The sequence below is a fragment of the Culex quinquefasciatus genome, chromosome 3 (assembly GCF_015732765.1).
Source record: "Culex quinquefasciatus strain JHB chromosome 3, VPISU_Cqui_1.0_pri_paternal, whole genome shotgun sequence".
Classification (NCBI taxonomy): domain Eukaryota; kingdom Metazoa; phylum Arthropoda; class Insecta; order Diptera; family Culicidae; genus Culex; species Culex quinquefasciatus.
In genome coordinates this window covers 110,675,103-110,688,144 of record NC_051863.1, presented here as the reverse complement: position 1 = coordinate 110,688,144, position 13,042 = coordinate 110,675,103, and the positions used below count along the sequence as shown (strand labels likewise).

At 36.5% G+C, this 13,042-nt stretch overlaps 1 protein-coding gene across 2 annotated transcripts in view; it reads right to left on the bottom strand.

Moving 5' to 3' along the window:
* Positions 1-13,042, bottom strand: part of LOC6043689 (CUGBP Elav-like family member 4) — a 1,125,149-nt gene that overhangs the window by 795,738 nt on the left and 316,369 nt on the right. For both annotated transcript variants that reach the window (XM_038264507.1, XM_038264509.1), the window contains exon 4: positions 7,252-7,323. The gene's annotated coding sequence lies outside the window, so the exon portion shown is untranslated. The remainder of the gene's footprint in view (positions 1-7,251; positions 7,324-13,042) is intronic.

Genomic DNA, 13,042 nt, shown 5'->3' with positions numbered 1-13,042 from the left:
AAATAGTAAATTGAAGAATAATTGCATTAAGTCACATTGTATTACTGCCATTATTGTTCTATAAAATCTCAACCCAGGTAAAATAAATTTTCTAGGACTACCGTCATGCCCTGGTATTGCACTGCCCAGTGCTTAGCTGAAGCACAGAGCTTATGGGATTTTGGCTTTATGAGAGACATTGGCTTTAATCCTATGAAAAATCATCCAAACTTTAAAAAATATAGTGTTATAGAATCGGGATAGTGTCAGCTATCCATTGCAGTTATAATTTCATGAAAATTTTCACAAAATACGTATTTTTCCAGCATTTTGAAAATGCAATAAAACCTTACTTAATCCAACTTTAGGTGGTTGGTGCCTTCCTCGCATTCATAAAGTGAATACACTACACAGCCTCAAAAAAGTGTAAAATTAACACTTATTTTTCATTAAAATATCTGAGATGCGGCCTCAAAAAAGTGTATTAAAAACAATTTAGTTCTTATTACTTTTGATAAGGTTGTCAGATCTGGTTGAAAAGGTCTTTTGATGACCTATCCAACGATGGGTCGCATGAGATCCGGCCTCAAAAAAAGTGTATAAATAACATATAAGTGCTCATAACTTTTGATGGGGTTGTCAGATCTTCAATCTTTTGAACGAGTTTGAAAGGTCTTCCAAATACCTTTTAAACAATATATACACCCAGAACTGGGCATCGGCATACGAGAGGATAAAGAGCACGATTCGGTAGTAAAATGGTACTGTGTGCGGACTGAGAGGATAAATCCCGAAATTACCGAGAGTACTTTACTCATGGTTCATTTTCCAAAAATGTTCATCTATCAAAAAAAAGTACCGGTACCGAGACTCGAACCCTAGACCTTCGGCATATTGAACCGTGCCTTTGCCGTATGGGCCACCATGGTTCGGTGACTAAATGGCGGTCGTTTGTCCATATAAGCCACTCATAGGATGAACTGTTCCAATGAACGAATGAACACGCGAGAGGACTATACTCTCGCAATATAGCACTTTCCTCACGTTTCTTTTCGTGAGGACTATCCCCTCGTTCTTTAACTTTGGGTGTAGCATGACGGGTTTTCCTACAACAACCACCCTTTTTACAATCTGAGGAGCGGCCGTGGCTGACTGGTTACGGTGTTCGCTTTGTAAGCGAATGGTCCTGGGTTCGATTCCCATCTGCTCCCAACGAGAAAGTATAGGAAATATAAATCTTGAAACTCTGAACATGTACGAAAAATCAAAGTCGCTCGCGAGTCAGGGTTCGATCCCCCGTCCTTTGGATTGGTAAGCAAAAATGCTAACCATCGCAACTTGGTGAGCTATGACTGGAATTAGGAATACTGTTACCACCATCAACTATATACGCGCTGGGTCCTTGTCCATTTGACAAGGATTCGGAAGTTCTAAATAACGTTTGAATCCGATTGGTCCAAACGTTCTTCAGGGCGGGGCTTGTCGACAAAGCTGAAGTACCTCGCGCTCGGCTAGCCAGCGTAGAAATGGGTCACCGAAGCTCGGCAGAGATAACACCTTCCAAATGCCTATGCGAGTTATTTGCATGTATAGAATGAGAGCTAAAAATACATGGAAACAACTCAATTTGTAAGAAGCGACCGCGTGGTCCCGTTTGGTTGGTTGCACACACACACACAACAACCACCCTTTTTACAATCTTCCGAAGTTTAGCAAAACATGTTTTTTGAAGTACTTTTCTAAACTTCATAATATTAACTAGGGTCTTGTGGGACCCCAAGACGGATCGAATAAGACCAAATCGGTCCAAATCGGTTCAGATAATCGTATGCATATTTTTCGGTACACGGACTGACAAACATACACACGCACAGACATTCGTTCAGAATTTGATTCTGAGTCGATAGGTATACGTGAAGGGTGGTCTGCGAGGTCGAATAAAGAAGTTATTTTGTTGAGTGATTTTAAAGCCTTTCCTCATTGAGGTGAGGAAGGCAAATACTCAAAATTAATTGCAATATTGTATCAAATGATCGGAATTTTTCATACATTTCAAAAGATTTTTTTTAAATACTCAATTTTTAGGCTGGTACAAATTTTATTTTAAGTTTTGTCCCGCCAACCCTCCCCTTCAAAGTTGGCCCGAAAAATCAGAGGGCAAAAAATATTTTTTCAAAAAGCTTCAATATTTTTACGAAAATTGAAGTGCAATTAGTTAAAATCAATTTTAAATGAATTCCCCTGCGTTTAGAATCATTTTTAGCATGCTTGGGTTGATTTAAAAAAAATTTGATTTTTTTTTTAATTTTCGATGTCTACACCCAGAACTGGGCATCGGCATACGAGAGGATAAAGAGCACGATTCGGTAGTAAAATGGTACTGTGTGCGGACGGAGAGGATAAATCCCGAAATTACCGAGAGTACTTTACTCATGGTTCATTTTCCAAAAAAGTTCATCTATCAAAAAAAAGTACCGGTACCGAGACTCGAACCCAAGACCTTCGGCATATTGAACCGTGCCTTTGCCGTATGGGCCACCATGGTTCGGTGACTAAGTGGCGGTCGTTTGTCCATATAAGCCACTCATAGGATGAACTGTTCCAATGAACGAATGAACACGCGAGAGGACTATACTCTCGCAAACTAGCACTTTCCTCACGTTTCTTTTCGTGAGGACTATCCCCTCGTTCTTTAACTTTGGGTGTACTATCGCTAAAGTTTTTTTTCGCTTATTTTTTTGTTTTCGTCAAATTTTACATTTTTTGAAAACTTTTATTGCAAAACAACTGAACTAGTGTAAAATACATTTTAAAACACTTTTTCCATGCAAATGTTAAAACTATGGCATTTTATTTTAATATTCATATTTTTTTATTTTTTTGCCCCCCCCCCCCTTGGCTTCGGCCAGAGCCAAGGGACAAACACTTTTAAAAATATTTGCATCGGCCTTATTACAAAACTCCATATTTTCGAAAGAGTAATCAACATTTCAGTTTTTTACGTTATGGTTATCAAATGATAGGGATTTTTTCATACATTTCGAAAGTTATAACTTTTTTTTAAATATTCAAAATTTTAACAAAACTAGGTATTTTTGAAAAAGTGCTAAAAATTTGAGGGTTTAATTTTATTTGGGTGGCAAGTGTACTTTTTCGTATTTTTCGAAAGTGGTGCAACAAGTATTTGGAAAATCTTTTTTTTTCACAAAACTATGTATTTTGAAAAAAATACTCAAATTTTCAGTTTTGAACTGAACTGACTGAATTTGAGATTGTTTTTTTTTTCGGAAATACGTAGGTTTGAGAATTTTTTTGGTATTTTCAAAATTTTGTTTACCAGCTTTCGAAATATACGAAAAAATCTCTATCATTTGACACCCATATTTGAAAAACAGAAATTTTTAGTATTTTCTCGAAATTTTGAGTAATTTTTCAAATATACGTATTTTTGTGAAAATTTTGAGTATTTAAAAAAAATTATGACTTTCGAAACATATGAAAAATCCCTACCATTTGATACCCAAATTGGATGAAGTAGGGGAACTATACCCTTTTTCAGCCTATTTCTATTATCGGCCTATCAGCACATTGATCATGAATTACAGCTTTCATTAAGTGTTTTTGACTGTTCCAAATTAATAAATAGCTCAAATAAAAGTGAGCAAGCAACTCTCCATTGTTGATACATCTGAAAATATTGATTTAATAGAGGAAAACGGCAAAAGTGATGAGAATTGGTCGAACGGCTTAGAGTGATTAAAATGGGTATAATTCCCCTATGATGTTGAGATTTTTTTTCGAGAATAAATTGCAATTTAAAAATACCGGAAATTTTAGTAAACTATCTGTCAAAAGAACAAATTTCAGTTAACTGAGAATCAATAAAATCTAAAATACTGAATCGTTTACTAAAATTTTAGTTGATGACAATCCATTACTGAATTTCAGCGAAAAGAATAAGTTGTTTAATTTTTTTAGAGTTAATCGTTGAAAGTTTGAAGAGAATTTGAATGCTTAGGTAAATTTGGTAACGATTTTGCACAGAGAAACAGACGTTTTTTCAAACATTTCATCAAAAGTTAACGTGAAAGTATGAAGTAAATCCCCATGAAGAATCCACCAAACAACAATTTAACGGCTTATTTGAATGATCCAAAACACACCACGACAGTTTCAAACTCTGCACCGATCATTTCTATGCGTTTGACAGATGCTTGAAAACCAGCTATTTTGTGTGAAGCCTAACGGTTAAAAAAAGATGGCGCGAAGAGTGTTTGGTGGGTTTTTATGAGAATTGTTCATGATTTACTTTTAGGCTGTTTTAATTCTCATTTAGGTTTAAACGGTCAGTTAGAATGATAGAAAAATCACCACGGTAGTTTGAATTAATCAATACTCACTTACTTGCATTTCGTTGCTTGTGTGCTATCTTGTGACACGTTAGCATTTAAAACGATTGGACGTGTCACAAGATAGCACACAATTGACGATTTTTCAGCTGGATAAAAGTGTGTAAAAGTGTAAACAATTGTAATTTTTCAATTGGGGTGAATTCAAAACCACCATGATGAGTTTTTGATTATTTGAACTGTTCGATAAATTGGAGGTCTGAGAGTGTACGTTGAACTGTGCGGTTCGTTTTGTTCGGCGGGCTTGTTTCGGATTCGTTTTTATAGTTTTTTGGACGTTCTGGTTAGGAAATTTCCCTAAAAGTGTCCGCGTAGTGGCAGCAATGTTTAGTTTGTCGTTCGCATTGGAAATTTTCGCGGTGATTTCGATGCTTTTCGAAAGTTTTCGCGTTTGTAATTGAAATGAAAGACTGGCTTTGCCATGTTTTTTCACATTTCGGGCCAAGACATGCCGCAGCGAGACTTATCACACTAATACCAAAGCATTGGTACTGAAAAGGAAGAGAATGGAACAAGGAGAGAGAAGAAAATAAGAGGGACTTTGCAAGCAAGCCACGTTTTGCTCTTGGTTAGCTTCTGAGGTGTGCGTGGTGTGTGTGAAAGCTGCTCGTGTTGAAGTGAGCGAGTGTGTATCGAGCGAGAGGCAGTCTACGCTGATGACAACGGTCATCATCACTGCTCCGCCATCATCGATGACGCTCTCTTTGAATACGCTCTCATGTGCTGATTAGAGAGCGAGAAGATTGATTGTCGAACGGTGGCGCATGCTGTGGGGTGGGAGTGATGGTTTTGGGGGGTTTGTCATCATCGGAAGTTGGCTGCTTTGATCGGAGGTGTGTGCCTGTCAGCTGACTGTTGCTCCAACGTTGCCAGGTGTGAGAGCGACGGAAGTTTCTGTTGCTGCGTTCGCGATTCGCTCGCGGACTCAACAGTTGGTGCTTTCTGGGACTGCAGAGGGGTTGGATAGCCCGTCCATTTTACATCGGAAACTGGAACGGTAGGGGAACTAGAGAGTGGTGTTGCACCTCAGGTATGCTTCTCTTTTTCAGATGTTAAAAGTCTGCAATGTTAAAGGTGAGTCTGCATTTTATTTTATTTATTTATTTTTGCATTGTATATTACTACATGTGCACACATGTAAAAAACAAATAAAAATAAATAGTTATTTTTTAAATTTCATTAAATTTTTGAAATCATCAGAATTGGTGATCTATGTTATTACTATTTAATAAATTTCACTTTCTCTACCAACAGAGAGCGAGTTGTGGCGCTATAACCACGGCAAATAGTGTCCAGGGCATTTGTGGAAATACGATGTCCCATCCTCGAGGGTCCCGGAGCACCAGAACTTCTTAGCATGGTGGCTCCCAACGATTAATTGCCTAAATAAACAGGAACGTGAGCGGGGGATCCCCACGTTTCTTCCTCCCCTGTAGATTCAGAAATGTATTGCTGTTTGAACATTCGTGTTCAAACTCAATCCAATTCAACGAATCATCTTTGCGGTTAACTTTACGCAGTTGGCCTGGCCGTTTCGACGTTTGTGATGTTTCAATGCATGTTAATGCAATGGCACACTGCAAATGTTGATAATGACAAGAAGATGCTAGGCGTCAATCAACCTAAGGCATTCTCCAGGATGCCCTCGAAAGACTGGCTGCGCTAGGGTTAGATTAGATTAGATTATTAGATTTGAACTGTTCGATAAATTGATGATTGGAGGTTTTATCAGAGATGTCTGTGATAAAGTTTTATAAAAAAATGGTTAAAGTCAATTTCTCAACTTAAAGTTAGTTCAATCGTAAATTTTGTTCAAACCCCGTCTGCTGGTCCCGGAAACGGAACAGTTTGTTTGAACAAACCCAAATCAAACCCAGAACCAGACAAAGCGATACATGGAAAAAATATGGCCATGGAAAGCAAACTGAAAAGTCATAGCGTTTGCACCAAATGCGCTTCGACGGTGGGTGTAAAAATATTGTACACGGAAAACCGAGAGAAAACGAAATTGGATGGTGGTAAAATTTACACAAGAACGAATAAAAACTGTACAAACACACACAGACATACGGACACAACATCGATTGTATCAATTTGCTTTGGTGAAAGATAAAAAGTACACAAGACACTGACTGGAAACCAGGAAAAAAAACTGTGCTAACATATTGGCGAGATTTGAATGAAAAAAGATAAAAAAAAATAATCGAAACAAGATTTCCCTACACACGAAACGAGATGAGGAAAATCTCCAAACTGATAAGAATAAAAATACACAAACAAACAAAGACATACGGCTAGAGAGAAACAGAGTAGGTAAAAACACCGAAACAACATATGACACCACATATATCAAAAGCTAGATTTTTTTTTTGATTTTTGCTTCAATTTTTGCAACTTTTTTCATTTATTTCCGGCAGGGCACAGATTGTTTTCTTTAATTTTATTTCGACATTGACGGCGGCTGGCATTTCTTAATCTGGTGGCAGATTCGTGGGGAGAAACGTCACAAAATAATAATGACAACAACACACATACACAACGTGAAGCACACCAGATGGGAAAAGAGTGTCGAGAGAGAAGAAGAAAGACACCACGTCTTGCATTTATCTTGGCAAACTTTTCCCACCTCATTGCCAGAGCAGCGAGAGAGGGGGGCTGGGCTGAGCTGTGTGACAGTGACTTTTCCCACCGCCGATCTACGAATCGTGAGTTTATTTTTCTCATCATCGCCAGAAACATCCGCCGTCAACTCTTTTTTTTTTGTTCGACTTTTCCGAACTCTCGAAACCGATACCGGAAAAGGCGAAGCGAAGGGGTGGGACGGGGTGGAAAAATACTAGCTTTTGATAATAAAGTGACGTACCGATTCATTTTGCTAGTAGAAGAGACGGTCTCTTCTGCATCGCGTGTGAGAAGAAATCGGTTGAGCAAAAACCTGAAAGTAAGGAGGAGAAATGGTTGGTAATGCTTTAAACAAGTCGCTTTTTTCCACGGGTTCACACAACATCAAAAAAAAAATCGACAGCTAGCAGTAGGAGCAGCTGAAAAGTCGGGAGTTGTTGTTGGTGTTGGTGGTGATGTTTTATTTATGTTTATCTATTCTATTGTTATTGTTATTGTAGTGAATGGGTGTGGCTGTGTGTTCTTGTTTGATGCCCGCGTGGCACCACTGCACTGGAGCCAAACACACAATGTCGATGGATATGTTTATTTTGATAAATTGATTTATTCATATACACACAGCTATAGACACAAATATCGTGATAAATTGGATACATTGAGAAAGAAAAAGGCAAACCACAACATCAATGTTTTTGGCTAACTTATTTGGGTTTTAGTAAAGATTTCGTGTCAGGTTGTCATCGTCAGCTCAGATAAAAGAATAGATCCACTCTTTAAGAGTCGATCAAACAACAATTTACCGGACAATTTGAATTATCAGAACGCATCATGGACATTTTTAATTCACCACTACTCAATATATGCGTTAGACTATCACTTCTCAACCTGGGGTACATGTACCCCTTGGGATACCACGAGCGATGTTAAGGGGTATCGTAAGACAAACCTCGTGATAGCAGACATTTGAAAATATCCTGAACAATATATTTAAGAGAAACAACCAAATGATTTGAAGCAAACAATTACCGCAATATTTTTTTTAGCTGAGTATTTAACTAACTTCGGTTTTGCAAATCAATACTCAACTTTCAATTTATATGAAATTTTGTCTAACGATTTCTTATGCCCAGATAAGCAACTTTGCATTTCTGATTTCTAGGGTTTCGCAGGCAGCGTAAATTCCGATATTCAAGGAATTTTGGAAATCAATACACAATAATAACAAGTATTTTATCCAACAAAAAAATTTAGGTCTTAATTTGATAAGTTTTCTAATGAAAAAGTGATATTTACATGTTAAACTCTTGAATTCAAATACATATTTGAAAGGAACACAACCATTGAAATATAGTTGTTAAAACAATTCATAAGAAATGATTGCTAAAAATACCCATTTTAAGTAAAAAATCTAATTCTGATATTAAAAAAACTTTTTTTAAGGAAAAGTCAAATAATTTCAAAATTAAGAATGTATGGAGGCAGTTAGGCTAATGCAAATTTATTTATTTATTTATTTATTTATTTATTTTTTTAAACAGGATTGTCCACAAAAATGAGGAGGGGGGGGGGGGAGTGTCAAATAAAATATGCTTAAAATATAAATTTTCATTCATATAAAATGATTTTTCTCGTTTGTAAACATCCTTGTATTTTGACTATTTTATTGTTTTCAATTAACTTAAAAGATTTTTTTTTTCAAATTTTGTGTTTTGTTACCTCAGATTGGAAGTACCAGTAGTATTTCGAAATTTGTAAAGGCTTCTTTGACATTTTGTTTTTTTTTTTTCACAAAAGCAAAGGCATTTTTAAATGTATAAAGCATAAATGGATACTTTTTATTCAAAATAAAAAAATGCTTGCTAATCGATATTTTGTTTCTTTTTAATTCAAGTTAAGAAAAATATCTTTCCTAAATTCTTTTAAATTTTTAAGAAAAAATAGAACTTTGATTTAATAAAAGGGTACGTAAAATCATTTTGAATATAAAGAAAATTCAATGTACAGCACGGCATTGTAATTTTTTGTGAAATCTATTTTTGAAAACTAATGATAGTGTTTATTGAAATTGGTAAATTCCGTGTAGAAACAATTTGACTACCATATCATTGTTACCAATGTCTGGGACATCAATAAATTAAGTTGATCTCAAAAGTAAGCCCTCTTCTGAAATATATTTGTGTTTTTTCCATAGTCCCGTAAAACTCCCACGAATATTGATTGTTTGATATGATGGTCCCCATCAAAATTGGAAATGGTGCAGTTCTGGAGTTTTTTTTTTGAAAAGGTCCTATAAACCAAATTTTCATTTTTTGCTTTTTGGGTGTTTTTGAATACCCCTGACTCAAGGCGGTTCTAAAAACACCCGAAAAGCAAAAATTGAAAATTTGGTTTATTGGACCTTTTCAAAAAAACAAAAACTCCAGAGTTGAAAAATGACTTAACTTGGATGCTTAATATAACAATTAAATATACAAAAATGTTTCCGGATGATCAGCAAAAAAAATTATATGTGATTTTAGTATTTTTCACGCTCCATGAAATTTCCGTGACATTTTGTGTTTTCGGATACACAGAAAAAAATGATGGTCATATTCATCAGGAAATGGTGACAGATTCTGTGGCAAAATAAATGATAAATTTTACCCCAGAAAATGATGAATTTTCATCAGTTTTTGATGAATATTCATCAGGTTCACATTTTTACACATTTTGTATGTAATATTACTCAAAAAAGAGGTAATATTCAACCTACCAGATTTTCAACATTCCAAAATTTAACCTTTTCTTCTGTGTAGTGGTCCTCGTGAAAAATGCATTTTTTAGCTTGAAAAATTACTAAGCCTACTGATTTCTCCATTCAAAATGGGAACTGTCTATACACAAGTGCTGTAAAAGTCCAAATTAAAGCTTAACTTTAAACGAACTTATGATTAGGTTTGCACTGAAAACATTTTTTTTCCTTAACGATGCACATCAAGCAGAGCTTTAACACCAAGATTATTGTTACAGATATTTCAGTATCTTTAATCTAAGGGAAGTATTGGAACAATTTTTTATTCATCTCCTAAATTACTGTCTACAAAAAAAATGTATTCAACTAAATTTGGCTGTTTTTACGATCAGATTGATGTAGGATTGGGTCCGTAAATTTGCCAATTTTGGAATCAGAAAACAACAACTTTCTTGGTTGCTGTGCACCCTTAAAAGAAAATTTTGTCAAACTTTATGTTGAATTTATAAGATTTATAAGATTTATATTCGTGGTTTTAAAGTGATAACCTACCTCAAAGCTGAATGACGTTTTGTTAATTTTTTTGTTTCATATTTAATGTCGAAAAATTGTTTGTTTTACTTTTTTTTTGTAAAATGCTCACTTACAATTGGGTGGACTTTTTTCAGTAGAACTAATGAATGCAGCATGTGGGAAATTTCACCACGAACATTTTTCTCGTAAAGAAAACGTAATTTCGATACTCCAGTGCCAAGATATTTTACTTTTAATGAGAAATAAAGTGCCAATTTTAAAAATTTCTCAGAATTAACAAGCACGGCCTATTATTTACATGCGGCACATGTTTTGGATGCCAGAGTATAGTTTTTTATAGTTATTTAGGTCGCTGAATTTAGATCTGGAATTAAATTTCAGATATACAGTGAACAGTGATATTTTAGCCACGCTCAAATATTATTTGCGTGTATTCCCCATAGCCACATAGGGATCGACAGCCTAAGCCGCTAACCACCGCACCACGAGGCCTCTCAAAATAATCAGAAGTTGAAAAAACAGTATCCATAAAAAAATCCGTGAAATATCAATTAAAGGTGAGCGAAAGATGAAATATGACCGAATTCACTAGCGATTAAAATTACAGCATATTACCGCAAATAACTTTTGGGCGTTAACTGTTAATCTGAAATTTGATTCCAGATCCGAATTCAGCAACCTAAATAACTATAAAAACTATACTCTGGCCTCCAAAACATATGCCGCAAAACCTTACAAGAACATATTGATAGCAATTTTAACCACATTTTCAGTCCAAATTTTACAATAACAATTTTCGACGTTTCGTTCTATATGAATCCCTATTGAATTAAAAAAAACTGATGGCCACTGATGGTCATTGTGTTGTTTATCCAGTACATTTTTCAGCAAACTCTTCAAACAATTCTTACCTTTTCTACAATATTTTATTTAAATTCTTGCAATCTCACTCGAATCATGGATAAAGATTATTTAACACATATTTTCTACCACACTTATTTCCAATGTCGAATATGATAAAACTTATGCTTGACTTATGCAAAAGAAAAATTTATTGTTTGAGTACCAGGGCACGAATCTTTAAAGACTTCTGAGTAAAGCGTTTTTTTTTTTTACAAAAGCAAACCAATATCTTGAACATGAAATAATTTGTGAACTGTATCTCAGAACATTATGGAACAAATTTTTGAGTTGGACATGACTTAAGTGTCATTTGGTAAAAATGTATCCTCTAAAAGCGGGTAATTTAGGCAAAACATCAATTGATTGGAATTTAAGCACGGAATTCCATCGTAATTTGGAAAAAAATTGCCAACTATCTCAGAACATTAATGCAATAATTTTTTAGATGGCGTTTGAACTATTATTGTATTTAGAAAGGTAAACCGTTATATATTTTGAGCAGAAACTATTTCCTTCGTCACAAGTACTGTTTATACGGTAATTGAAAATACATCACCAATAAGTCTTAAAATGTAGTTATCAGACAACCCTTTCTGAAACCCATTCATCATTTAACTACGATCGCAATCAACCCTCACTTTCCTTCATTCATCTCCAACCCAAATCGTCATCAATTTAAATAGTGTCTTCCAAATTCCCTTCGGAGTCCTACAAAGTGGCTGCACCAGCCAAAAATGCTTCCAATTCCACAGGGAGGCCATCATCGCGTAACTCCTTCAATTGTCGGTCTGGTTGCGAACAAGCTCCTCATCGTTTTCGTTTCTTTGGAGAAGAAGGGGTGAAGCTTTGGCAGAACCCATCGATATAAAACTGCACCATAAATAGCTTTTAAAGAGTCCATTTGTTTTTATTACGAATAAAAGCGATGAGAAGCTTTCGCTTCCCCTTCTGCCCCGGGCCGGAAAAATGTGTCTCCCTGCGGCAGCTTCTTCGCCGTGTTCATCTTCCGGTTGGTGAAAAGTCTCTCGCTCAGATCGTCGGGCATGCATTTTTGAACGGGGAACTCCGCCAGCTGCTGTTCCGACGACTATGGCTTCAACACGGCTTGCTGATGGTTCTGTCCCCGCTGCAATTGGCGGAGGCATTAAAAAACACGAAACCTTTGGAGAAGGCTGAGGAGCAGGACATTTTCGGCACTGGGCCACACTGTTGTTGGGCGTACGAGGACACATTGTTGAGAATGGTCTCCGGGTGTGCCGTGGTGGTTGATGCTGTGGCAAGTAGCAGGACATAATTGTAGGAGAGGTTGAGGTTCACTTTGAATGTTCAGAGCTCAATCGCTCGAATTTTTTTTAAGAAATCTGATGCTCTAAACACACCAAGTGAATGAAATTCTACTCAAGTTTCCCCTATTGCACTGCACGAAGGACGAAAAAAGTGCCAGCGTTACAGCGAATGAGTCTCAGGTGTCCTTTTTCTTAATAGTTTTGCAAAATTCAATTGATAATGGCTTCGCTGCAAGACAGGCCCAGGGTTTCGTGTGTTGTGTCTAGTGTCCTGGACCAACCATCGAGGGCACCACCCGGCGGAAGTGGCAATAATAAAGACAACAAGTCCAGAGGGATCCTCTCGGACGACGTCGTCGTAGAAGCCTTCAGGAGTCACAAGGTTTGCCATTTTACACACCCTCAGTTGCTGGTCGCCATGTGTCTACCTCAAGGCCAACTTTGGCCGGTGAAAACTTTTGATGCTCCAGAACTAGCAGCTGTCGTCCATGTGCAGTCTCGGGAAGACCAAATCGAGAGTGCACCTCCCGAAGGAAGACAGTTTATTTAGTGAATTTTTAATGCCCCTAATGCTTCTT